At 38.1% G+C, this 22186-nt stretch overlaps 22 non-coding genes and 29 pseudogenes across 22 annotated transcripts; all 51 read left to right on the top strand.

The window, feature by feature from the left end:
* The first annotated feature begins 1122 nt into the window (after positions 1 to 1122).
* Positions 1123 to 1241, top strand: LOC139956274 (5S ribosomal RNA; annotated as a pseudogene).
* Positions 1242 to 1317: 76 nt separating this feature from the next.
* Positions 1318 to 1436, top strand: LOC139955341 (5S ribosomal RNA). Its single transcript, XR_011788584.1, has one exon. It is a non-coding gene; the product is annotated as a 5S ribosomal RNA (ribosomal RNA).
* A 283-nt stretch (positions 1437 to 1719) lies between these two features.
* On the top strand, positions 1720 to 1838 carry LOC139955700 (5S ribosomal RNA). Its single transcript, XR_011788932.1, has one exon. It is a non-coding gene; the product is annotated as a 5S ribosomal RNA (ribosomal RNA).
* Positions 1839 to 2121: 283 nt separating this feature from the next.
* On the top strand, positions 2122 to 2242 carry LOC139957180 (5S ribosomal RNA; annotated as a pseudogene).
* A 76-nt stretch (positions 2243 to 2318) lies between these two features.
* LOC139955342 (5S ribosomal RNA) lies at positions 2319 to 2437 on the top strand. The gene has a single exon (XR_011788585.1). It is a non-coding gene; the product is annotated as a 5S ribosomal RNA (ribosomal RNA).
* Positions 2438 to 2505: 68 nt separating this feature from the next.
* LOC139955343 (5S ribosomal RNA) lies at positions 2506 to 2624 on the top strand. The gene has a single exon (XR_011788586.1). It is a non-coding gene; the product is annotated as a 5S ribosomal RNA (ribosomal RNA).
* A 68-nt stretch (positions 2625 to 2692) lies between these two features.
* On the top strand, positions 2693 to 2811 carry LOC139956991 (5S ribosomal RNA; annotated as a pseudogene).
* A 283-nt stretch (positions 2812 to 3094) lies between these two features.
* On the top strand, positions 3095 to 3213 carry LOC139956276 (5S ribosomal RNA; annotated as a pseudogene).
* A 68-nt stretch (positions 3214 to 3281) lies between these two features.
* LOC139956481 (5S ribosomal RNA) lies at positions 3282 to 3400 on the top strand (annotated as a pseudogene).
* A 68-nt stretch (positions 3401 to 3468) lies between these two features.
* On the top strand, positions 3469 to 3587 carry LOC139956586 (5S ribosomal RNA; annotated as a pseudogene).
* A 281-nt stretch (positions 3588 to 3868) lies between these two features.
* On the top strand, positions 3869 to 3987 carry LOC139956278 (5S ribosomal RNA; annotated as a pseudogene).
* Positions 3988 to 4055: 68 nt separating this feature from the next.
* On the top strand, positions 4056 to 4174 carry LOC139957042 (5S ribosomal RNA; annotated as a pseudogene).
* A 68-nt stretch (positions 4175 to 4242) lies between these two features.
* LOC139956587 (5S ribosomal RNA) lies at positions 4243 to 4361 on the top strand (annotated as a pseudogene).
* Positions 4362 to 4644: 283 nt separating this feature from the next.
* Positions 4645 to 4763, top strand: LOC139956279 (5S ribosomal RNA; annotated as a pseudogene).
* A 283-nt stretch (positions 4764 to 5046) lies between these two features.
* Positions 5047 to 5165, top strand: LOC139955701 (5S ribosomal RNA). Its single transcript, XR_011788933.1, has one exon. It is a non-coding gene; the product is annotated as a 5S ribosomal RNA (ribosomal RNA).
* Positions 5166 to 5448: 283 nt separating this feature from the next.
* LOC139956280 (5S ribosomal RNA) lies at positions 5449 to 5567 on the top strand (annotated as a pseudogene).
* Positions 5568 to 5850: 283 nt separating this feature from the next.
* On the top strand, positions 5851 to 5969 carry LOC139955702 (5S ribosomal RNA). The gene has a single exon (XR_011788934.1). It is a non-coding gene; the product is annotated as a 5S ribosomal RNA (ribosomal RNA).
* Positions 5970 to 6252: 283 nt separating this feature from the next.
* On the top strand, positions 6253 to 6373 carry LOC139957182 (5S ribosomal RNA; annotated as a pseudogene).
* Positions 6374 to 6449: 76 nt separating this feature from the next.
* LOC139955344 (5S ribosomal RNA) lies at positions 6450 to 6568 on the top strand. The gene has a single exon (XR_011788587.1). It is a non-coding gene; the product is annotated as a 5S ribosomal RNA (ribosomal RNA).
* Positions 6569 to 6636: 68 nt separating this feature from the next.
* LOC139955345 (5S ribosomal RNA) lies at positions 6637 to 6755 on the top strand. The gene has a single exon (XR_011788588.1). It is a non-coding gene; the product is annotated as a 5S ribosomal RNA (ribosomal RNA).
* Positions 6756 to 6823: 68 nt separating this feature from the next.
* Positions 6824 to 6942, top strand: LOC139956281 (5S ribosomal RNA; annotated as a pseudogene).
* Positions 6943 to 7225: 283 nt separating this feature from the next.
* LOC139956282 (5S ribosomal RNA) lies at positions 7226 to 7344 on the top strand (annotated as a pseudogene).
* Positions 7345 to 7627: 283 nt separating this feature from the next.
* LOC139956283 (5S ribosomal RNA) lies at positions 7628 to 7746 on the top strand (annotated as a pseudogene).
* Positions 7747 to 8029: 283 nt separating this feature from the next.
* On the top strand, positions 8030 to 8148 carry LOC139955703 (5S ribosomal RNA). Its single transcript, XR_011788935.1, has one exon. It is a non-coding gene; the product is annotated as a 5S ribosomal RNA (ribosomal RNA).
* Positions 8149 to 8431: 283 nt separating this feature from the next.
* LOC139956284 (5S ribosomal RNA) lies at positions 8432 to 8550 on the top strand (annotated as a pseudogene).
* Positions 8551 to 8833: 283 nt separating this feature from the next.
* On the top strand, positions 8834 to 8952 carry LOC139956285 (5S ribosomal RNA; annotated as a pseudogene).
* A 283-nt stretch (positions 8953 to 9235) lies between these two features.
* Positions 9236 to 9354, top strand: LOC139955704 (5S ribosomal RNA). The gene has a single exon (XR_011788936.1). It is a non-coding gene; the product is annotated as a 5S ribosomal RNA (ribosomal RNA).
* Positions 9355 to 14238: 4884 nt separating this feature from the next.
* Positions 14239 to 14357, top strand: LOC139956287 (5S ribosomal RNA; annotated as a pseudogene).
* A 281-nt stretch (positions 14358 to 14638) lies between these two features.
* On the top strand, positions 14639 to 14757 carry LOC139955705 (5S ribosomal RNA). The gene has a single exon (XR_011788937.1). It is a non-coding gene; the product is annotated as a 5S ribosomal RNA (ribosomal RNA).
* A 283-nt stretch (positions 14758 to 15040) lies between these two features.
* On the top strand, positions 15041 to 15161 carry LOC139957183 (5S ribosomal RNA; annotated as a pseudogene).
* Positions 15162 to 15237: 76 nt separating this feature from the next.
* Positions 15238 to 15356, top strand: LOC139955346 (5S ribosomal RNA). The gene has a single exon (XR_011788589.1). It is a non-coding gene; the product is annotated as a 5S ribosomal RNA (ribosomal RNA).
* A 68-nt stretch (positions 15357 to 15424) lies between these two features.
* LOC139955347 (5S ribosomal RNA) lies at positions 15425 to 15543 on the top strand. The gene has a single exon (XR_011788590.1). It is a non-coding gene; the product is annotated as a 5S ribosomal RNA (ribosomal RNA).
* A 68-nt stretch (positions 15544 to 15611) lies between these two features.
* LOC139956992 (5S ribosomal RNA) lies at positions 15612 to 15730 on the top strand (annotated as a pseudogene).
* Positions 15731 to 16013: 283 nt separating this feature from the next.
* LOC139956288 (5S ribosomal RNA) lies at positions 16014 to 16132 on the top strand (annotated as a pseudogene).
* A 283-nt stretch (positions 16133 to 16415) lies between these two features.
* LOC139955707 (5S ribosomal RNA) lies at positions 16416 to 16534 on the top strand. Its single transcript, XR_011788939.1, has one exon. It is a non-coding gene; the product is annotated as a 5S ribosomal RNA (ribosomal RNA).
* Positions 16535 to 16817: 283 nt separating this feature from the next.
* On the top strand, positions 16818 to 16936 carry LOC139955708 (5S ribosomal RNA). The gene has a single exon (XR_011788940.1). It is a non-coding gene; the product is annotated as a 5S ribosomal RNA (ribosomal RNA).
* A 283-nt stretch (positions 16937 to 17219) lies between these two features.
* Positions 17220 to 17338, top strand: LOC139956454 (5S ribosomal RNA). The gene has a single exon (XR_011789378.1). It is a non-coding gene; the product is annotated as a 5S ribosomal RNA (ribosomal RNA).
* Positions 17339 to 17621: 283 nt separating this feature from the next.
* On the top strand, positions 17622 to 17740 carry LOC139955709 (5S ribosomal RNA). The gene has a single exon (XR_011788941.1). It is a non-coding gene; the product is annotated as a 5S ribosomal RNA (ribosomal RNA).
* Positions 17741 to 18023: 283 nt separating this feature from the next.
* On the top strand, positions 18024 to 18142 carry LOC139956290 (5S ribosomal RNA; annotated as a pseudogene).
* A 283-nt stretch (positions 18143 to 18425) lies between these two features.
* Positions 18426 to 18544, top strand: LOC139955710 (5S ribosomal RNA). The gene has a single exon (XR_011788942.1). It is a non-coding gene; the product is annotated as a 5S ribosomal RNA (ribosomal RNA).
* Positions 18545 to 18827: 283 nt separating this feature from the next.
* Positions 18828 to 18946, top strand: LOC139956291 (5S ribosomal RNA; annotated as a pseudogene).
* Positions 18947 to 19229: 283 nt separating this feature from the next.
* On the top strand, positions 19230 to 19348 carry LOC139955711 (5S ribosomal RNA). The gene has a single exon (XR_011788943.1). It is a non-coding gene; the product is annotated as a 5S ribosomal RNA (ribosomal RNA).
* Positions 19349 to 19629: 281 nt separating this feature from the next.
* LOC139956292 (5S ribosomal RNA) lies at positions 19630 to 19748 on the top strand (annotated as a pseudogene).
* Positions 19749 to 19816: 68 nt separating this feature from the next.
* LOC139957443 (5S ribosomal RNA) lies at positions 19817 to 19935 on the top strand (annotated as a pseudogene).
* A 68-nt stretch (positions 19936 to 20003) lies between these two features.
* LOC139956588 (5S ribosomal RNA) lies at positions 20004 to 20122 on the top strand (annotated as a pseudogene).
* Positions 20123 to 20405: 283 nt separating this feature from the next.
* On the top strand, positions 20406 to 20524 carry LOC139956293 (5S ribosomal RNA; annotated as a pseudogene).
* Positions 20525 to 20807: 283 nt separating this feature from the next.
* On the top strand, positions 20808 to 20926 carry LOC139955712 (5S ribosomal RNA). Its single transcript, XR_011788944.1, has one exon. It is a non-coding gene; the product is annotated as a 5S ribosomal RNA (ribosomal RNA).
* Positions 20927 to 21209: 283 nt separating this feature from the next.
* On the top strand, positions 21210 to 21328 carry LOC139956294 (5S ribosomal RNA; annotated as a pseudogene).
* A 283-nt stretch (positions 21329 to 21611) lies between these two features.
* Positions 21612 to 21730, top strand: LOC139956467 (5S ribosomal RNA). Its single transcript, XR_011789380.1, has one exon. It is a non-coding gene; the product is annotated as a 5S ribosomal RNA (ribosomal RNA).
* A 68-nt stretch (positions 21731 to 21798) lies between these two features.
* LOC139956482 (5S ribosomal RNA) lies at positions 21799 to 21917 on the top strand (annotated as a pseudogene).
* A 77-nt stretch (positions 21918 to 21994) lies between these two features.
* LOC139955349 (5S ribosomal RNA) lies at positions 21995 to 22113 on the top strand. The gene has a single exon (XR_011788592.1). It is a non-coding gene; the product is annotated as a 5S ribosomal RNA (ribosomal RNA).
* The last annotated feature ends 73 nt before the right edge of the window (positions 22114 to 22186 follow it).

Below are 22186 nucleotides of genomic sequence, written 5' to 3' on the forward strand. Positions count from 1 at the left end.
TTCATTATTTATGTAAACGACATATGTCAAGTGTCCAATATTGCAAAAGTTACTTTGTTTGCTGATGACACCACTATTTTTTTTGACTCTGACAACATTAGCATCCTACCTATTACTGTATCTAATGAACTAGAAAAGTTTAGTAACTGGTTTCGGTCAAACAAGCTTTCTATCAATGTCAACAAGACACACTACATTGTTTTTAATTCATCCAACAACCCTCCTCAAGTTCACAACATTAATATGAATGGTACACCAATTAACAATGTTGACTACATAAAATTTTTAGGTGTATATATTGATTCAAAACTAAGTTGGCAACAACATATTTCAGCAATCTGTTCTAAGGTCGCAAGGAACATTGGTATACTCGCTATAATAAAACATTTCCTACCGACACACATTCTAAGAATGATTTATAATACGCTCATTCTACCTCATCTGTCCTACTGTTCTATTATTTGGTCTGGTGCTAACATAACTTGTCTTGACCGTCTCAATAAACTACAAAAAGGCGCAATACGTAACATAACACATGCTGCATTTCGTCAGCATACTAGTCCATTGTTTAAAGGTCAAAACCTGCTGAAATTAAATGATATTATAAGGCTACAACTTGCTGTATTTACGTATAAAGCATGGCATGGGCTACTTCCGGGTTCCTTTCATAATTTCTATACAATTAATGTAGAATTATACAATTATAATACCCGAAATAGACAAAATGCTCATTGCAACTTCTATCATACGAAATTAGGTACACGCAGCTTTCGCAACCGTGCAACTAAGTTATGGAACTCATTAAGCAATACCGTTAAATCTAAGGCTACAAAGAATTCATTTAAGAAATGTTTAAAAAAAGAATTGATATCATCATATTAAATTATGTAAATGAGTTATTTACTTCAGCAGTTTCTGTTCATTATGTAACAAACATTCAATTTGTATTTATTCATTTTTTTTTTTTCTTTAGGGAGTCTTCCACTTTGTTAAGCTTTTAAGCTTTATGGAAGACTTCCCTCCGCTTTGTACTTCTGTGGAAAAACAAATAAATAAATATATATATTAAATCCACTAATCATAACCTACCAGACAACTAGCCTACATTTCGCCTCTTGGAATGTCTACGGCCACATCACGATGACTATACCGGTTCTCGTCCGATCACCGAAGTCAAGCAACGTAGAGCGCAGTCAGTACTTGGATGGGTGACCGCCTGGGAATACTGGGTGCCGTAGGCTTTTATTTTCATAATTGATAACACTATGTTGCCACGACGATGAGAAATTGAAATGGCCTACATTGACCTCTTGTTATGTCTACGGCCACATCACGTTGACTATACCGGTTCTCGTCCGATCACCGAAGTCAAGCAACGTAGAGCGCAGTCAGTACTTGGATGGGTGACCGCCTGGGAATACTGGGTGCCGTAGGCTTTTATTTTCATAATTGATAACACTATGTTGCCACGACGATGAGAAATTGAAATGGCCTTCATTGTCTTTCCACAAGGAAAGTGTCTTGCCACGAGGAAAGCGATTTGAAAATCGAATATATTAATAAATACCTCGTTTGTTTTTATATATTAGAATTTTCTAGATATATATGTAAAATATAGATTAACATAATATATATTAAATCCATTCATGTATAATATATATATTAAATCCACTGATCATAACCTACCAGACAAGTAGCCTACATTTCACCTCTTGGAATGTCTACGGCCATATCACGTTGACTATACCGGTTCTCGTCCGATCACCGAAGTCAAGCAACGTAGAGCGCAGTCAGTACTTGGATGGGTGACCGCCTGGGAATACTGGGTGCCGCAGGCTTTTATTTTCATAATTGATAACACTATGTTGCCACGACGATGAGAAATTGAAATGGCCTTCATTGTCTTTCCACAAGGAAAGTGTCTTGCCACGAGGAAAGCGATTTGAAAATCGAATATATTAATAAATACCTCGTTTGTTTTTATATATTAGAATTTTCTAGATATATATGTAAAATATAGATTAACATAATATATATTAAATCCATTCATGTATAATATATATATTAAATCCACTGATTATAACCTACCAGACAAGTAGCCTACATTTCACCTCTTGGAATGTCTACGGCCATATCACGTTGACTATACCGGTTCTCGTCCGATCACCGAAGTCAAGCAACGTAGAGCGCAGTCAGTACTTGGATGGGTGACCGCCTGGGGGAATACTGGGTGCCGCAGGCTTTTATTTTCATAATTGATAACACTATGTTGCCACGACGATGAGAAATTGAAATGGCCTACATTGACCTCTTGTTATGTCTACGGCCACATCACGTTGACTATACCGGTTCTCGTCCGATCACCGAAGTCAAGCAACGTAGAGCGCAGTCAGTACTTGGATGGGTGACCGCCTGGGAATACTGGGTGCCGTAGGCTTTTACTTTCATAATTGATAACACGACGATGATGAGAAATTGAAATGGCCTACATTGACCTCTTGTTATGTCTACGGCCACATCACGTTGACTATACCGGTTCTCGTCCGATCACCGAAGTCAAGCAACGTAGAGCGCAGTCAGTACTTGGATGGGTGACCGCCTGGGAATACTGGGTGCCGTAGGCTTTTATTTTCATAATTGATAACACGACGATGATGAGAAATTGAAATGGCCTACATTGACCTCTTTTTATGTCTACGGCCACATCACGATGACTATACCGGTTCTCGTCCGATCACCGAAGTCAAGCAACGTAGAGCGCAGTCAGTACTTGGATGGGTGACCGCCTGGGAATACTGGGTGCCGCAGGCTTTTATTTTCATAATTGATAACACTATGTTGCCACGACGATGAGAAATTGAAATGGCCTTCATTGTCTTTCCACAAGGAAAGTGTCTTGCCACGAGGAAAGCGATTTGAAAATCGAATATATTAATAAATAACTCGTTTGTTTTTATATATTAGAATTTTCTACATATAGATGTAAAATATAGATTAACATAATATATATTAAATCCATTCATGTATAATATATATATTAAATCCACTAATCATAACCTACCAGACAACTAGCCTACATTTCGCCTCTTGGAATGTCTACGGCCACATCACGATGACTATACCGGTTCTCGTCCGATCACCGAAGTCAAGCAACGTAGAGCGCAGTCAGTACTTGGATGGGTGACCGCCTGGGAATACTGGGTGCCGTAGGCTTTTATTTTCATAATTGATAACACGACGATGATGAGAAATTGAAATGGTCTACATTGACCTCTTGTTATGTCTACGGCCACATCACGTTGACTATACCGGTTCTCGTCCGATCACCGATGTCAAGCAACGTAGAGCGCAGTCAGTACTTGGATGGGTGACCGCCTGGGAATACTGGGTGCCGTAGGCTTTTATTTTCATAATTGATAACACGACGATGATGAGAAATTGAAATGGCCTACATTGACCTCTTTTTATGTCTACGGCCACATCACGTTGACTATACCGGTTCTCGTCCGATCACCGAAGTCAAGCAACGTAGAGCGCAGTCAGTACTTGGATGGGTGACCGCCTGGGAATACTGGGTGCCGCAGGCTTTTATTTTCATAATTGATAACACTATGTTGCCACGACGATGACAAATTGAAATGGCCTTCATTGTCTTTCCACAAGGAAAGTGTCTTGCCACGAGGAAAGCGATTTGAAAATCGAATATATTAATAAATAACTCGTTTGTTTTTATATATTAGAATTGTCTACATATATATGTAAAATACAGATTGACATAATATATATTAAATCCATTCATGTATAATATATATTAAATCCACTGATCATAACCTACCAGACAACTAGCCTACATTTCGCCTCTTGGAATGTCTACGGCCACATCACGATGACTATACCGGTTCTCGTCCGATCACCGAAGTCAAGCAACGTAGAGCGCAGTCAGTACTTGGATGGGTGACCGCCTGGGAATACTGGGTGCCGTAGGCTTTTATTTTCATAATTGATAACACGACGATGATGAGAAATTGAAATGGTCTACATTGACCTCTTGTTATGTCTACGGCCACATCACGTTGACTATACCGGTTCTCGTCCGATCACCGATGTCAAGCAACGTAGAGCGCTGTCAGTACTTGGATGGGTGACCGCCTGGGAATACTGGGTGCCGTAGGCTTTTATTTTCATAATTGATAACACGACGATGATGAGAAATTGAAATGGCCTACATTGACCTCTTTTTATGTCTACGGCCACATCACGTTGACTATACCGGTTCTCGTCCGATCACCGAAGTCAAGCAACGTAGAGCGCAGTCAGTACTTGGATGGGTGACCGCCTGGGAATACTGGGTGCCGCAGGCTTTTATTTTCATAATTGATAACACTATGTTGCCACGACGATGACAAATTGAAATGGCCTTCATTGTCTTTCCACAAGGAAAGTGTCTTGCCACGAGGAAAGCGATTTGAAAATCGAATATATTAATAAATAACTCGTTTGTTTTTATATATTCGAATTTTCTACATATAGATGTAAAATATAGATTAACATAATATATATTAAATCCATTCATGTATAATATATATATTAAATCCACTAATCATAACCTACCAGACAACTAGCCTACATTTCGCCTCTTGGAATGTCTACGGCCACATCACGATGACTATACCGGTTCTCGTCCGATCACCGAAGTCAAGCAACGTAGAGCGCAGTCAGTACTTGGATGGGTGACCGCCTGGGAATACTGGGTGCCGTAGGCTTTTATTTTCATAATTGATAACACTATGTTGCCACGACGATGAGAAATTGAAATGGCCTTCATTGTCTTTCCACAAGGAAAGTGTCTTGCCACGAGGAAAGCGATTTGAAAATCGAATATATTAATAAATACCTCGTTTGTTTTTATATATTAGAATTTTCTAGATATATATGTAAAATATAGATTAACATAATATATATTAAATCCATTCATGTATAATATATATATTAAATCCACTGATCATAACCTACCAGACAAGTAGCCTACATTTCGCCTCTTGGAATGTCTACGGCCATATCACGTTGACTATACCGGTTCTCGTCCGATCACCGAAGTCAAGCAACGTAGAGCGCAGTCAGTACTTGGATGGGTGACCGCCTGGGAATACTGGGTGCCGCAGGCTTTTATTTTCATAATTGATAACACTATGTTGCCACGACGATGAGAAATTGAAATGGCCTTCATTGTCTTTCCACAAGGAAAGTGTCTTGCCACGAGGAAAGCGATTTGAAAATCGAATATATTAATAAATAACTCGTTTGTTTTTATATATTCGAATTTTCTACATATAGATGTAAAATATAGATTAACATAATATATATTAAATCCATTCATGTATAATATATATATTAAATCCACTAATCATAACCTACCAGACAACTAGCCTACATTTCGCCTCTTGGAATGTCTACGGCCACATCACGATGACTATACCGGTTCTCGTCCGATCACCGAAGTCAAGCAACGTAGAGCGCAGTCAGTACTTGGATGGGTGACCGCCTGGGAATACTGGGTGCCGTAGGCTTTTATTTTCATAATTGATAACACTATGTTGCCACGACGATGAGAAATTGAAATGGCCTTCATTGTCTTTCCACAAGGAAAGTGTCTTGCCACGAGGAAAGCGATTTGAAAATCGAATATATTAATAAATACCTCGTTTGTTTTTATATATTAGAATTTTCTAGATATATATGTAAAATATAGATTAACATAATATATATTAAATCCATTCATGTATAATATATATATTAAATCCACTGATCATAACCTACCAGACAAGTAGCCTACATTTCACCTCTTGGAATGTCTACGGCCATATCACGTTGACTATACCGGTTCTCGTCCGATCACCGAAGTCAAGCAACGTAGAGCGCAGTCAGTACTTGGATGGGTGACCGCCTGGGAATACTGGGTGCCGCAGGCTTTTATTTTCATAATTGATAACACTATGTTGCCACGACGATGAGAAATTGAAATGGCCTTCATTGTCTTTCCACAAGGAAAGTGTCTTGCCACGAGGAAAGCGATTTGAAAATCGAATATATTAATAAATACCTCGTTTGTTTTTATATATTAGAATTTTCTAGATATATATGTAAAATATAGATTAACATAATATATATTAAATCCATTCATGTATAATATATATATTAAATCCACTGATTATAACCTACCAGACAAGTAGCCTACATTTCACCTCTTGGAATGTCTACGGCCATATCACGTTGACTATACCGGTTCTCGTCCGATCACCGAAGTCAAGCAACGTAGAGCGCAGTCAGTACTTGGATGGGTGACCGCCTGGGGGAATACTGGGTGCCGCAGGCTTTTATTTTCATAATTGATAACACTATGTTGCCACGACGATGAGAAATTGAAATGGCCTACATTGACCTCTTGTTATGTCTACGGCCACATCACGTTGACTATACCGGTTCTCGTCCGATCACCGAAGTCAAGCAACGTAGAGCGCAGTCAGTACTTGGATGGGTGACCGCCTGGGAATACTGGGTGCCGTAGGCTTTTACTTTCATAATTGATAACACGACGATGATGAGAAATTGAAATGGCCTACATTGACCTCTTGTTATGTCTACGGCCACATCACGTTGACTATACCGGTTCTCGTCCGATCACCGAAGTCAAGCAACGTAGAGCGCAGTCAGTACTTGGATGGGTGACCGCCTGGGAATACTGGGTGCCGTAGGCTTTTATTTTCATAATTGATAACACGACGATGATGAGAAATTGAAATGGCCTACATTGACCTCTTTTTATGTCTACGGCCACATCACGATGACTATACCGGTTCTCGTCCGATCACCGAAGTCAAGCAACGTAGAGCGCAGTCAGTACTTGGATGGGTGACCGCCTGGGAATACTGGGTGCCGTAGGCTTTTATTTTCATAATTGATAACACTATGTTGCCACGACGATGAGAAATTGAAATGGCCTTCATTGTCTTTCCACAAGGAAAGTGTCTTGCCACGAGGAAAGCGATTTGAAAATCGAATATATTAATAAATACCTCGTTTGTTTTTATATATTAGAATTTTCTAGATATATATGTAAAATATAGATTAACATAATATATATTAAATCCATTCATGTATAATATATATATTAAATCCACTGATCATAACCTACCAGACAACTAGCCTACATTTCGCCTCTTGGAATGTCTACGGCCACATCACGATGACTATACCGGTTCTCGTCCGATCACCGAAGTCAAGCAACGTAGAGCGCAGTCAGTACTTGGATGGGTGACCGCCTGGGAATACTGGGTGCCGTAGGCTTTTATTTTCATAATTGATAACACTATGTTGCCACGACGATGAGAAATTGAAATGGCCTTCATTGTCTTTCCACAAGGAAAGTGTCTTGCCACGAGGAAAGCGATTTGAAAATCGAATATATTAATAAATACCTCGTTTGTTTTTATATATTAGAATTTTCTAGATATATATGTAAAATATAGATTAACATAATATATATTAAATCCATTCATGTATAATATATATATTAAATCCACTGATCATAACCTACCAGACAACTAGCCTACATTTCGCCTCTTGGAATGTCTACGGCCACATCACGATGACTATACCGGTTCTCGTCCGATCACCGAAGTCAAGCAACGTAGAGCGCAGTCAGTACTTGGATGGGTGACCGCCTGGGAATACTGGGTGCCGTAGGCTTTTATTTTCATAATTGATAACACTATGTTGCCACGACGATGAGAAATTGAAATGGCCTTCATTGTCTTTCCACAAGGAAAGTGTCTTGCCACGAGGAAAGCGATTTGAAAATCGAATATATTAATAAATACCTCGTTTGTTTTTATATATTAGAATTTTCTAGATATATATGTAAAATATAGATTAACATAATATATATTAAATCCATTCATGTATAATATATATATTAAATCCACTGATCATAACCTACCAGACAAGTAGCCTACATTTCACCTCTTGGAATGTCTACGGCCATATCACGTTGACTATACCGGTTCTCGTCCGATCACCGAAGTCAAGCAACGTAGAGCGCAGTCAGTACTTGGATGGGTGACCGCCTGGGAATACTGGGTGCCGCAGGCTTTTATTTTCATAATTGATAACACTATGTTGCCACGACGATGAGAAATTGAAATGGCCTTCATTGTCTTTCCACAAGGAAAGTGTCTTGCCACGAGGAAAGCGATTTGAAAATCGAATATATTAATAAATAACTCGTTTGTTTTTATATATTCGAATTTTCTACATATAGATGTAAAATATAGATTAACATAATATATATTAAATCCATTCATGTATAATATATATATTAAATCCACTAATCATAACCTACCAGACAACTAGCCTACATTTCGCCTCTTGGAATGTCTACGGCCACATCACGATGACTATACCGGTTCTCGTCCGATCACCGAAGTCAAGCAACGTAGAGCGCAGTCAGTACTTGGATGGGTGACCGCCTGGGAATACTGGGTGCCGTAGGCTTTTATTTTCATAATTGATAACACTATGTTGCCACGACGATGAGAAATTGAAATGGCCTTCATTGTCTTTCCACAAGGAAAGTGTCTTGCCACGAGGAAAGCGATTTGAAAATCGAATATATTAATAAATAACTCGTTTGTTTTTATATATTCGAATTTTCTACATATAGATGTAAAATATAGATTAACATAATATATATTAAATCCATTCATGTATAATATATATATTAAATCCACTAATCATAACCTACCAGACAACTAGCCTACATTTCGCCTCTTGGAATGTCTACGGCCACATCACGATGACTATACCGGTTCTCGTCCGATCACCGAAGTCAAGCAACGTAGAGCGCAGTCAGTACTTGGATGGGTGACCGCCTGGGAATACTGGGTGCCGTAGGCTTTTATTTTCATAATTGATAACACTATGTTGCCACGACGATGAGAAATTGAAATGGCCTTCATTGTCTTTCCACAAGGAAAGTGTCTTGCCACGAGGAAAGCGATTTGAAAATCGAATATATTAATAAATACCTCGTTTGTTTTTATATATTAGAATTTTCTACATATATATGTAAAATATAGATTAACATAATATATATTAAATCCATTCATGTATAATATATATATTAAATCCACTGATCATAACCTACCAGACAAGTAGCCTACATTTCACCTCTTGGAATGTCTACGGCCATATCACGTTGACTATACCGGTTCTCGTCCGATCACCGAAGTCAAGCAACGTAGAGCGCAGTCAGTACTTGGATGGGTGACCGCCTGGGAATACTGGGTGCCGCAGGCTTTTATTTTCATAATTGATAACACTATGTTGCCACGACGATGAGAAATTGAAATGGCCTTCATTGTCTTTCCACAAGGAAAGTGTCTTGCCACGAGGAAAGCGATTTGAAAATCGAATATATTAATAAATAACTCGTTTGTTTTTATATATTAGAATTTTCTACATATAGATGTAAAATATAGATTAACATAATATATATTAAATCCATTCATGTATAATATATGTCGTGGTGTGATACAGTGTGATACAGTGGATACAGTGTGATACAGTCGTGGCGCGGTTGGTTGTGCTCCTTGTTAGCTGTTTTCTTTGTTACTTTTTTCGAACTTACTTGTTCCACGTTTTCTTCAACCTGCAACATCCAAGTTCTTGGATGCTAGCGGGTTTTTATTACTGTGTTTCATTTTGGACCGTTAAACTGTAGGAGTTTTGTAGGTAATTTTTGAAGTCGCCAAGGCGACGAAGGCCGCCAAGGCGTGTGCTAGTGCGAACATGGGTTCCGCGAAACCATCAATACAACGTTTGAAAACTAACAGTGTTAGGGTATTTGACAATGGACATAGCTATGGAGACATACTGAAATCGATATCTGAGGATCTTGGGAATAATAGAATTGTGGGATGTGTTAAGACGTCAGGGCACTGGATTGTGACATTGAAGAATGAATCTGATGCGGAACTTATCCAGGAAACCGGCCTTAATATTAAAGGCGACCATTGTAATGTTACCGGAGTGGAAAAATTTATACTAACGGTGAGTCTTTTTGGGGTACCCTGTTACATTTCTGACGAAGAACTTTCGGCTAAGCTAGAGGAATACGGATGCTCAATTAAATCCAAATGGACGCGAAAATACTATTCCGACTATCCAGACGTGGAAAACGGTATTCGATTCGTAAGAGTACAGTTGCCAAATAATGCCAAAAGCCTGCCCTACGCAATTACGATTGCTGGTGTACATCTAAGACTTAAACACAACAGCCAATCTAAAGTCTGTAACAACTGCTTGAGCGACACCCATGTCATGAAAGAATGTCCCCAGTACGTATGTAGAGAATGTAATAACCAGGGCCACACGGAGAGCCGTTGCCCTAGGATAAAGTGCTTTAGATGCCAAAACTTTGGTCATAAAAGTTTCCTATGCACGGAGCAACCACCTGAGGAAGATAACGATGTCGAACCAGAGAAGCCTTCAGACAATGGTGAGATGGACACAGAAACTGAACCTTCTAACGTCACTGAGAGCGCCAACAAGGAAACAGTTCCCGGGGGCCCACCAGCTCAACCCACAGTGCAACCTCCTGACACGGTAGATCAAGCCAACCGGAACAAGGACCAAATTGAGGAGACTCTGCCTACCAACACCCAGCCACAGCAGAAACAACCGAAATCTCCCAAGAAAGCGAAGGCTACGACCACAGCGACCAAGAAAAATCCCACCGACGAAGCACAGAAATCCCGACTACAAAGAAAACCCGACTACAAACCAGGAAGTAATGGAGACACCACTGAAACTGTAAATGACTCTATGGCACACCTTAAAAGGCAGATGTCTTTGGATGAGGACAACTTCATTTTTGTAAGACACAAGAAGAAAATACCAACACCAAACCTTAGCAAGGCAAGAACCGTAACAAGCAAAAACAATCAAACCTCACTTCTATATCGTCATCGTCATCATACTCTTTCTTGTTTTAATGGATCCAACAAAAAACAAAATAGAAACAAGGGATAATATTTCCTGTGAGTATTATAACATCGATAAGTATAATAATTTACCCCCTAGTAATGGTCTTACCATTTTCAATATGAACAGTAGGAGTCTTAACAAAAATTTTGATAATATTACCACTTTCATCTCATTACTTAATAACGAATTCTCGATCATGGGCTTTACGGAAACTTGGTTGAATGACAATAATAATACATCCATCATCAATATTAATAATTATCGACTTGTAGAAAAACACCGCCATAAAAGAAGGGGAGGTGGGGTTTGTTTATACATTAAAAAGAACTATAATTACAAATGCAGAGACGATCTCTCTGTATTTAATGACTCAATTGAGTCTCTTTTCATAGAGATCACACCCCAAAATGGCAGTAAGCATTACGTTATTGGTATTATTTATAGACCACCGACGGGTTCTTATGACGACTTTTATTTTCATGTGCAAAACATTTATGGCAAATTAACAGAATCACGTAGTAATTCTTATATCATGGGTGATTTCAACATTAACTTACTTGACGACCACTTATCTACAGATTTCCTCAACTTAGCTTTCTCGAATAATTTTTATCCAGCAATAACAAATCCTACCCGTGTTGCAAGTACATCGTCTACTTTAATTGATAACATATTTACTAATGATAATTCTGCAATTAACTCAGGCATATTTGTAACCGATATTACCGACCACTTTCCCATCTTCCTTGACAATAATTCAAGACTTAGAATCTATAATAGAGATAGTAAACGTATTCGTAATTACAATATAAATAATATCAGTAATTTTATTTCCCAATTAGAATGTAAGCAATGGGATGATGTTCTTAATGAAAAGGATGCTAATGTATCCTATAATGTATTTTTTCATCATTTTAGTGATATGTACAATGACTGTTTTCCAGTGCAGGTTATTAATGTAAGGAAGAAACGTAAAAAGAGACATCCTTGGATTACTAGTGGTATATTAAAATCAATAAAAAAGAAAAATCAATTGTATAGACGCCAATTAAAGGATCCAACATCGAATAACAAGAAGGTATACCTTATTTATCGAAATAAATTAACAAATATTATCAGAACATCAAAGAAACTATACTTTCACAGTAAATTTATCGAGAGCAATAATAACATTAATGGTACCTGGAAAACAGTCAATGAACTCTTACATAAAAATGCCAGTCAATCGTCATATCCTACGGCCTTTCACCATAACCAAAACGTTGTCACAGACAACCAGGAAATTGCTAATGGTTTTAACAATTACTTTGTAAATGTAGGCCCTTCACTGGCCAGCAAGATTAAACCCCTTGAAAAAGCTGAGATTTTTTTGCATAAAAGCAGAAATCCCAACCCAAACTCTGTGTTCATATTCCCCGTGACAGAAGAAGAATTACTGAAAACGATCAACACTGCAATTAAACCCAAAAAGGCTGCAGGATATGACGATTTCAGTCCTGATATTATCAAACAGGCCGCTAAGTATATTGTCACACCACTTGCCCATATTTGTAACCTATCATTTAATACAGGTGTCTTTCCAGACAAGTTAAAAATTGCTAAAGTCTTACCAATTTACAAAAATGGCCAGAACAATGCATATGAAAATTACCGGCCAATATCGTTACTCTCTTGTTTTGCGAAACTTATAGAAAGACTATTGTTTAATCGTATTTGTAGATTCTTGGACAAACACAACATTCTTAATAAACAACAGTACGGATTTCGATACAATCACTCCACTGAGCTCGCCCTGGCAGATGCAATTGATAATCTCTACAGTAAACTTGATCAACGTAAGACTTGCATTGGTGTATTCCTAGACTTAAGTAAAGCGTTTGATACCATTAATCATTCTATTTTACTGAATAAGATGCACTTTAATGGTATAAGAGGTACTACTCTGAATTGGTTCGACAGCTACCTATCTCACCGTCACCAATTTACTGCGTATAAGTCACATAACTCTGATCTTGCCCAAGTCCCTTGTGGTGTACCACAGGGATCTATCCTGGGACCTCTGTTATTCATTATTTATGTAAACGACATATGTCAAGTGTCCAATATTGCAAAAGTTACTTTGTTTGCTGATGACACCACTATTTTTTTTGACTCTGACAACATTAGCATCCTACCTATTACTGTATCTAATGAACTAGAAAAGTTTAGTAACTGGTTTCGGTCAAACAAGCTTTCTATCAATGTCAACAAGACACACTACATTGTTTTTAATTCATCCAACAACCCTCCTCAAGTTCACAACATTAATATGAATGGTACACCAATTAACAATGTTGACTACATAAAATTTTTAGGTGTATATATTGATTCAAAACTAAGTTGGCAACAACATATTTCAGCAATCTGTTCTAAGGTCGCAAGGAACATTGGTATACTCGCTATAATAAAACATTTCCTACCGACACACATTCTAAGAATGATTTATAATACGCTCATTCTACCTCATCTGTCCTACTGTTCTATTATTTGGTCTGGTGCTAACATAACTTGTCTTGACCGTCTCAATAAACTACAAAAAGGCGCAATACGTAACATAACACATGCTGCATTTCGTCAGCATACTAGTCCATTGTTTAAAGGTCAAAACCTGCTGAAATTAAATGATATTATAAGGCTACAACTTGCTGTATTTACGTATAAAGCATGGCATGGGCTACTTCCGGGTTCCTTTCATAATTTCTATACAATTAATGTAGAATTATACAATTATAATACCCGAAATAGACAAAATGCTCATTGCAACTTCTATCATACGAAATTAGGTACACGCAGCTTTCGCAACCGTGCAACTAAGTTATGGAACTCATTAAGCAATACCGTTAAATCTAAGGCTACAAAGAATTCATTTAAGAAATGTTTAAAAAAAGAATTGATATCATCATATTAAATTATGTAAATGAGTTATTTACTTCAGCAGTTTCTGTTCATTATGTAACAAACATTCAATTTGTATTTATTCATATTTTTTTTTTCTTTAGGGAGTCTTCCACTTTGTTAAGCTTTTAAGCTTTATGGAAGACTTCCCTCCGCTTTGTACTTCTGTGGAAAAACAAATAAATAAATAAATAAATATATATATTAAATCCACTAATCATAACCTACCAGACAACTAGCCTACATTTCGCCTCTTGGAATGTCTACGGCCACATCACGATGACTATACCGGTTCTCGTCCGATCACCGAAGTCAAGCAACGTAGAGCGCAGTCAGTACTTGGATGGGTGACCGCCTGGGAATACTGGGTGCCGTAGGCTTTTATTTTCATAATTGATAACACTATGTTGCCACGACGATGAGAAATTGAAATGGCCTTCATTGTCTTTCCACAAGGAAAGTGTCTTGCCACAAGGAAAGCGATTTGAAAATCGAATATATTAATAAATACCTCGTTTGTTTTTATATATTAGAATTTTCTAGATATATGTCAAATATAGATTAACATAATATATATTAAATCCATTCATGTATAATTTATATATTAAATCCACTGATCATAACCTACCAGACAAGTAGCCTACATTTCACCTCTTGGAATGTCTACGGCCATATCACGTTGACTATACCGGTTCTCGTCCGATCACCGAAGTCAAGCAACGTAGAGCGCAGTCAGTACTTGGATGGGTGACCGCCTGGGAATACTGGGTGCCGCAGGCTTTTATTTTCATAATTGATAACACTATGTTGCCACGACGATGAGAAATTGAAATGGCCTTCATTGTCTTTCCACAAGGAAAGTGTCTTGCCACGAGGAAAGCGATTTGAAAATCGAATATATTAATAAATACCTCGTTTGTTTTTATATATTAGAATTTTCTAGATATATATGTAAAATATAGATTAACATAATATATATTAAATCCATTCATGTATAATATATATATTAAATCCACTGATTATAACCTACCAGACAAGTAGCCTACATTTCACCTCTTGGAATGTCTACGGCCATATCACGTTGACTATACCGGTTCTCGTCCGATCACCGAAGTCAAGCAACGTAGAGCGCAGTCAGTACTTGGATGGGTGACCGCCTGGGGGAATACTGGGTGCCGCAGGCTTTTATTTTCATAATTGATAACACTATGTTGCCACGACGATGAGAAATTGAAATGGCCTACATTGACCTCTTGTTATGTCTACGGCCACATCACGTTGACTATACCGGTTCTCGTCCGATCACCGAAGTCAAGCAACGTAGAGCGCAGTCAGTACTTGGATGGGTGACCGCCTGGGAATACTGGGTGCCGTAGGCTTTTACTTTCATAATTGATAACACGACGATGATGAGAAATTGAAATGGCCTACATTGACCTCTTGTTATGTCTACGGCCACATCACGTTGACTATACCGGTTCTCGTCCGATCACCGAAGTCAAGCAACGTAGAGCGCAGTCAGTACTTGGATGGGTGACCGCCTGGGAATACTGGGTGCCGTAGGCTTTTATTTTCATAATTGATAACACGACGATGATGAGAAATTGAAATGGCCTACATTGACCTCTTTTTATGTCTACGGCCACATCACGATGACTATACCGGTTCTCGTCCGATCACCGAAGTCAAGCAACGTAGAGCGCAGTCAGTACTTGGATGGGTGACCGCCTGGGAATACTGGGTGCCGCAGGCTTTTATTTTCATAATTGATAACACTATGTTGCCACGACGATGAGAAATTGAAATGGCCTTCATTGTCTTTCCACAAGGAAAGTGTCTTGCCACGAGGAAAGCGATTTGAAAATCGAATATATTAATAAATAACTCGTTTGTTTTTATATATTCGAATTTTCTACATATAGATGTAAAATATAGATTAACATAATATATATTAAATCCATTCATGTATAATATATATATTAAATCCACTAATCATAACCTACCAGACAACTAGCCTACATTTCGCCTCTTGGAATGTCTACGGCCACATCACGATGACTATACCGGTTCTCGTCCGATCACCGAAGTCAAGCAACGTAGAGCGCAGTCAGTACTTGGATGGGTGACCGCCTGGGAATACTGGGTGCCGTAGGCTTTTATTTTCATAATTGATAACACTATGTTGCCACGACGATGAGAAATTGAAATGGCCTTCATTGTCTTTCCACAAGGAAAGTGTCTTGCCACGAGGAAAGCGATTTGAAAATCGAATATATTAATAAATACCTCGTTTGTTTTTATATATTAGAATTTTCTAGATATATATGTAAAATATAGATTAACATAATATATATTAAATCCATTCATGTATAATATATATATTAAATCCACTGATCATAACCTACCAGACAAGTAGCCTACATTTCACCTCTTGGAATGTCTACGGCCATATCACGTTGACTATACCGGTTCTCGTCCGATCACCGAAGTCAAGCAACGTAGAGCGCAGTCAGTACTTGGATGGGTGACCGCCTGGGAATACTGGGTGCCGCAGGCTTTTATTTTCATAATTGATAACACTATGTTGCCACGACGATGACAAATTGAAATGGCCTTCATTGTCTTTCCACAAGGAAAGTGTCTTGCCACGAGGAAAGCGATTTGAAAATCGAATATATTAATAAATAACTCGTTTGTTTTTATATATTCGAATTTTCTACATATAGATGTAAAATATAGATTAACATAATATATATTAAATCCATTCATGTATAATATATATATTAAATCCACTAATCATAACCTACCAGACAAGTAGCCTACATTTCACCTCTTGGAATGTCTACGGCCATATCACGTTGACTATACCGGTTCTCGTCCGATCACCGAAGTCAAGCAACGTAGAGCGCAGTCAGTACTTGGATGGGTGACCGCCTGGGAATACTGGGTGCCGCAGGCTTTTATTTTCATAATTGATAACACTATGTTGCCACGACGATGACAAATTGAAATGGCCTTCATTGTCTTTCCACAAGGAAAGTGTCTTGCCACGAGGAAAGCGATTTGAAAATCGAATATATTAATAAATACCTCGTTTGTTTTTATATATTAGAATTTTCTAGATATATATGTAAAATATAGATTAACATAATATATATTAAATCCATTCATGTATAATATATATATTAAATCCACTGATCATAACCTACCAGACAAGTAGCCTACATTTCACCTCTTGGAATGTCTACGGCCATATCACGTTGACTATACCGGTTCTCGTCCGATCACCGAAGTCAAGCAACGTAGAGCGCAGTCAGTACTTGGATGGGTGACCGCCTGGGAATACTGGGTGCCGTAGGCTTTTATTTTCATAATTGATAACACTATGTTGCCACGACGATGAGAAATTGAAATGGCCTTCATTGTCTTTCCACAAGGAAAGTGTCTTGCCACGAGGAAAGCGATTTGAAAATCGAATATATTAATAAATACCTCGTTTGTTTTTATATATTCGAATTTTCTACATATATATGTAAAATATAGATTAACATAATATATATTAAATCCATTCATGTATAATATATATATTAAATCCACTGATCATAACCTACCAGACAAGTAGCCTACATTTCACCTCTTGGAATGTCTACGGCCATATCACGTTGACTATACCGGTTCTCGTCCGATCACCGAAGTCAAGCAACGTAGAGCGCAGTCAGTACTTGGATGGGTGACCGCCTGGGAATACTGGGTGCCGCAGGCTTTTATTTTCATAATTGATAACACTATGTTGCCACGACGATGAGAAATTGAAATGGCCTTCATTGTCTTTCCACAAGGAAAGTGTCTTGCCACGAGGAAAGCGATTTGAAAATCGAATATATTAATAAATAACTCGTTTGTTTTTATATATTCGAATTTTCTACATATAGATGTAAAATATAGATTAACATAATATATATTAAATCCATTCATGTATAATATATATATTAAATCCACTAATCATAACCTACCAGACAACTAGCCTACATTTCGCCTCTTGGAATGTCTACGGCCACATCACGATGACTATACCGGTTCTCGTCCGATCACCGAAGTCAAGCAACGTAGAGCGCAGTCAGTACTTGGATGGGTGACCGCCTGGGAATACTGGGTGCCGTAGGCTTTTATTTTCATAATTGATAACACTATGTTGCCACGACGATGAGAAATTGAAATGGCCTTCATTGTCTTTCCACAAGGAAAGTGTCTTGCCACGAGGAAAGCGATTTGAAAATCGAATATATTAATAAATACCTCGTTTGTTTTTATATATTAGAATTTTCTAGATATATATGTAAAATATAGATTAACATAATATATATTAAATCCATTCATGTATAATATATATATTAAATCCACTGATCATAACCTACCAGACAAGTAGCCTACATTTCACCTCTTGGAATGTCTACGGCCATATCACGTTGACTATACCGGTTCTCGTCCGATCACCGAAGTCAAGCAACGTAGAGCGCAGTCAGTACTTGGATGGGTGACCGCCTGGGAATACTGGGTGCCGCAGGCTTTTATTTTCATAATTGATAACACTATGTTGCCACGACGATGAGAAATTGAAATGGCCTTCATTGTCTTTCCACAAGGAAAGTGTCTTGCCACGAGGAAAGCGATTTGAAAATCGAATATATTAATAAATAACTCGTTTGTTTTTATATATTAGAATTTTCTACATATAGATGTAAAATATAGATTAACATAATATATATTAAATCCATTCATGTATAATATATATATTAAATCCACTAATCATAACCTACCAGACAACTAGCCTACATTTCGCCTCTTGGAATGTCTACGGCCACATCACGATGACTATACCGGTTCTCGTCCGATCACCGAAGTCAAGCAACGTAGAGCGCAGTCAGTACTTGGATGGGTGACCGCCTGGGAATACTGGGTGCCGTAGGCTTTTATTTTCATAATTGATAACACTATGTTGCCACGACGATGAGAAATTGAAATGGCCTTCATTGTCTTTCCACAAGGAAAGTGTCTTGCCACGAGGAAAGCGATTTGAAAATCGAATATATTAATAAATACCTCGTTTGTTTTTATATATTAGAATTTTCTAGATATATATGTAAAATATAGATTAACATAATATATATTAAATCCATTCATGTATAATATATATATTAAATCCACTGATCATAACCTACCAGACAAGTAGCCTACATTTCACCTCTTGGAATGTCTACGGCCATATCACGTTGACTATACCGGTTCTCGTCCGATCACCGAAGTCAAGCAACGTAGAGCGCAGTCAGTACTTGGATGGGTGACCGCCTGGGAATACTGGGTGCCGCAGGCTTTTATTTTCATAATTGATAACACTATGTTGCCACGACGATGAGAAATTGAAATGGCCTTCATTGTCTTTCCACAAGGAAAGTGTCTTGCCACGAGGAAAGCGATTTGAAAATCGAATATATTAATAAATAACTCGTTTCTTTTTATATATTAGAATTGTCTACATATATATGTAAAATACAGATTAACATAATATATATTAAATCCATTCATGTATAATATATATTAAATCCACTGATCATAACCTACCAGACAACTAGCCTACATTTCGCCTCTTGGAATGTCTACGGCCACATCACGATGACTATACCGGTTCTCGTCCGATCACCGAAGTCAAGCAACGTAGAGCGCAGTCAGTACTTGGATGGGTGACCGCCTGGGAATACTGGGTGCCGTAGGCTTTTATTTTCATAATTGATAACACGACGATGATGAGAAATTGAAATGGTCTACATTGACCTCTTGTTATGTCTACAACCACATCACGTTGACTATACCGGTTCTCGTCCGATCACCGATGTCAAGCAACGTAGAGCGCTGTCAGTACTTGGATGGGTGACCGCCTGGGAATACTGGGTGCCGTAGGCTTTTCTTTTCATAATTGATAACACGACGATGATGAGAAATTGAAATGGCCTACATTGACCTCTTTTTATGTCTACGGCCACATCACGTTGACTATACCGGTTCTCGTCCGATCACCGAAGTCAAGCAACGTAGAGCGCAGTCAGTACTTGGATGGGTGACCGCCTGGGAATACTGGGTGCCGCAGGCTTTTATTTTCATAATTGATAACACTATGTTGCCACGACGATGAGAAATTGAAATGGCCTTCATTGTCTTTCCACAAGGAAAGTGTCTTGCCACGAGGAAAGCGATTTGAAAATCGAATATATTAATAAATAACTCGTTTGTTTTTATATATTCGAATTTTCTACATATAGATGTAAAATATAGATTAACATAATATATATTAAATCCATTCATGTATAATATATATATTAAATCCACTAATCATAACCTACCAGACAACTAGCCTACATTTCGCCTCTTGGAATGTCTACGGCCACATCACGATGACTATACCGGTTCTCGTCCGATCACCGAAGTCAAGCAACGTAGAGCGCAGTCAGTACTTGGATGGGTGACCGCCTGGGAATACTGGGTGCCGTAGGCTTTTATTTTCATAATTGATAACACTATGTTGCCACGACGATGAGAAATTGAAATGGCCTTCATTGTCTTTCCACAAGGAAAGTGTCTTGCCACGAGGAAAGCGATTTGAAAATCGAATATATTAATAAATACCTCGTTTGTTTTTATATATTAGAATTTTCTAGATATATATGTAAAATATAGATTAACATAATATATATTAAATCCATTCATGTATAATATATATATTAAATCCACTGATCATAACCTACCAGACAAGTAGCCTACATTTCACCTCTTGGAATGTCTACGGCCATATCACGTTGACTATACCGGTTCTCGTCCGATCACCGAAGTCAAGCAACGTAGAGCGCAGTCAGTACTTGGATGGGTGACCGCCTGGGAATACTGGGTGCCGCAGGCTTTTATTTTCATAATTGATAACACTATGTTGCCACGACGATGAGAAATTGAAATGGCCTTCATTGTCTTTCCACAAGGAAAGTGTCTTGCCACGAGGAAAGCGATTTGAAAATCGAATATATTAATAAATAACTCGTTTGTTTTTATATATTCGAATTTTCTACATATAGATGTAAAATATAGATTAACATAATATATATTAAATCCATTCATGTATAATATATATATTAAATCCACTAATCATAACCTACCAGACAACTAGCCTACATTTCGCCTCTTGGAATGTCTACGGCCACATCACGATGACTATACCGGTTCTCGTCCGATCACCGAAGTCAAGCAACGTAGAGCGCAGTCAGTACTTGGATGGGTGACCGCCTGGGAATACTGGGTGCCGTAGGCTTTTATTTTCATAATTGATAACACTATGTTGCCACGACGATGAGAAATTGAAATGGCCTTCATTGTCTTTCCACAAGGAAAGTGTCTTGCCACGAGGAAAGCGATTTGAAAATCGAATATATTAATAAATACCTCGTTTGTTTTTATATATTAGAATTTTCTAGATATATATGTAAAATATAGATTAACATAATATATATTAAATCCATTCATGTATAATATATATATTAAATCCACTGATCATAACCTACCAGACAAGTAGCCTACATTTCACCTCTTGGAATGTCTACGGCCATATCACGTTGACTATACCGGTTCTCGTCCGATCACCGAAGTCAAGCAACGTAGAGCGCAGTCAGTACTTGGATGGGTGACCGCCTGGGAATACTGGGTGCCGTAGGCTTTTATTTTCATAATTGATAACACGACGATGATGAGAAATTGAAATGGTCTACATTGACCTCTTGTTATGTCTACGGCCACATCACGTTGACTATACCGGTTCTCGTCCGATCACCGATGTCAAGCAACGTAGAGCGCAGTCAGTACTTGGATGGGTGACCGCCTGGGAATACTGGGTGCCGTAGGCTTTTATTTTTTATAATTGATAACACTATGTTGCCACGACGATGAGAAATTGAAATGGCCTACATTGACCGGTTTTTATGTCTACGGCCACATCACGTTGACTATACCGGTTCTCGTCCGATCACCGAAGTCAAGCAACGTAGAGCGCAGTCAGTACTTGGATGGGTGACCGCCTGGGAATACTGGGTGCCGTAGGCTTTTATTTTCATAATTGATAACACTATGTTGCCACGACGATGAGAAATTGAAATGGCCTTCATTGTCTTTCCAC

This window comes from Apostichopus japonicus, chromosome 17 (assembly GCF_037975245.1).
Source record: "Apostichopus japonicus isolate 1M-3 chromosome 17, ASM3797524v1, whole genome shotgun sequence".
NCBI lineage: Eukaryota > Metazoa > Echinodermata > Holothuroidea > Aspidochirotida > Stichopodidae > Apostichopus > Apostichopus japonicus.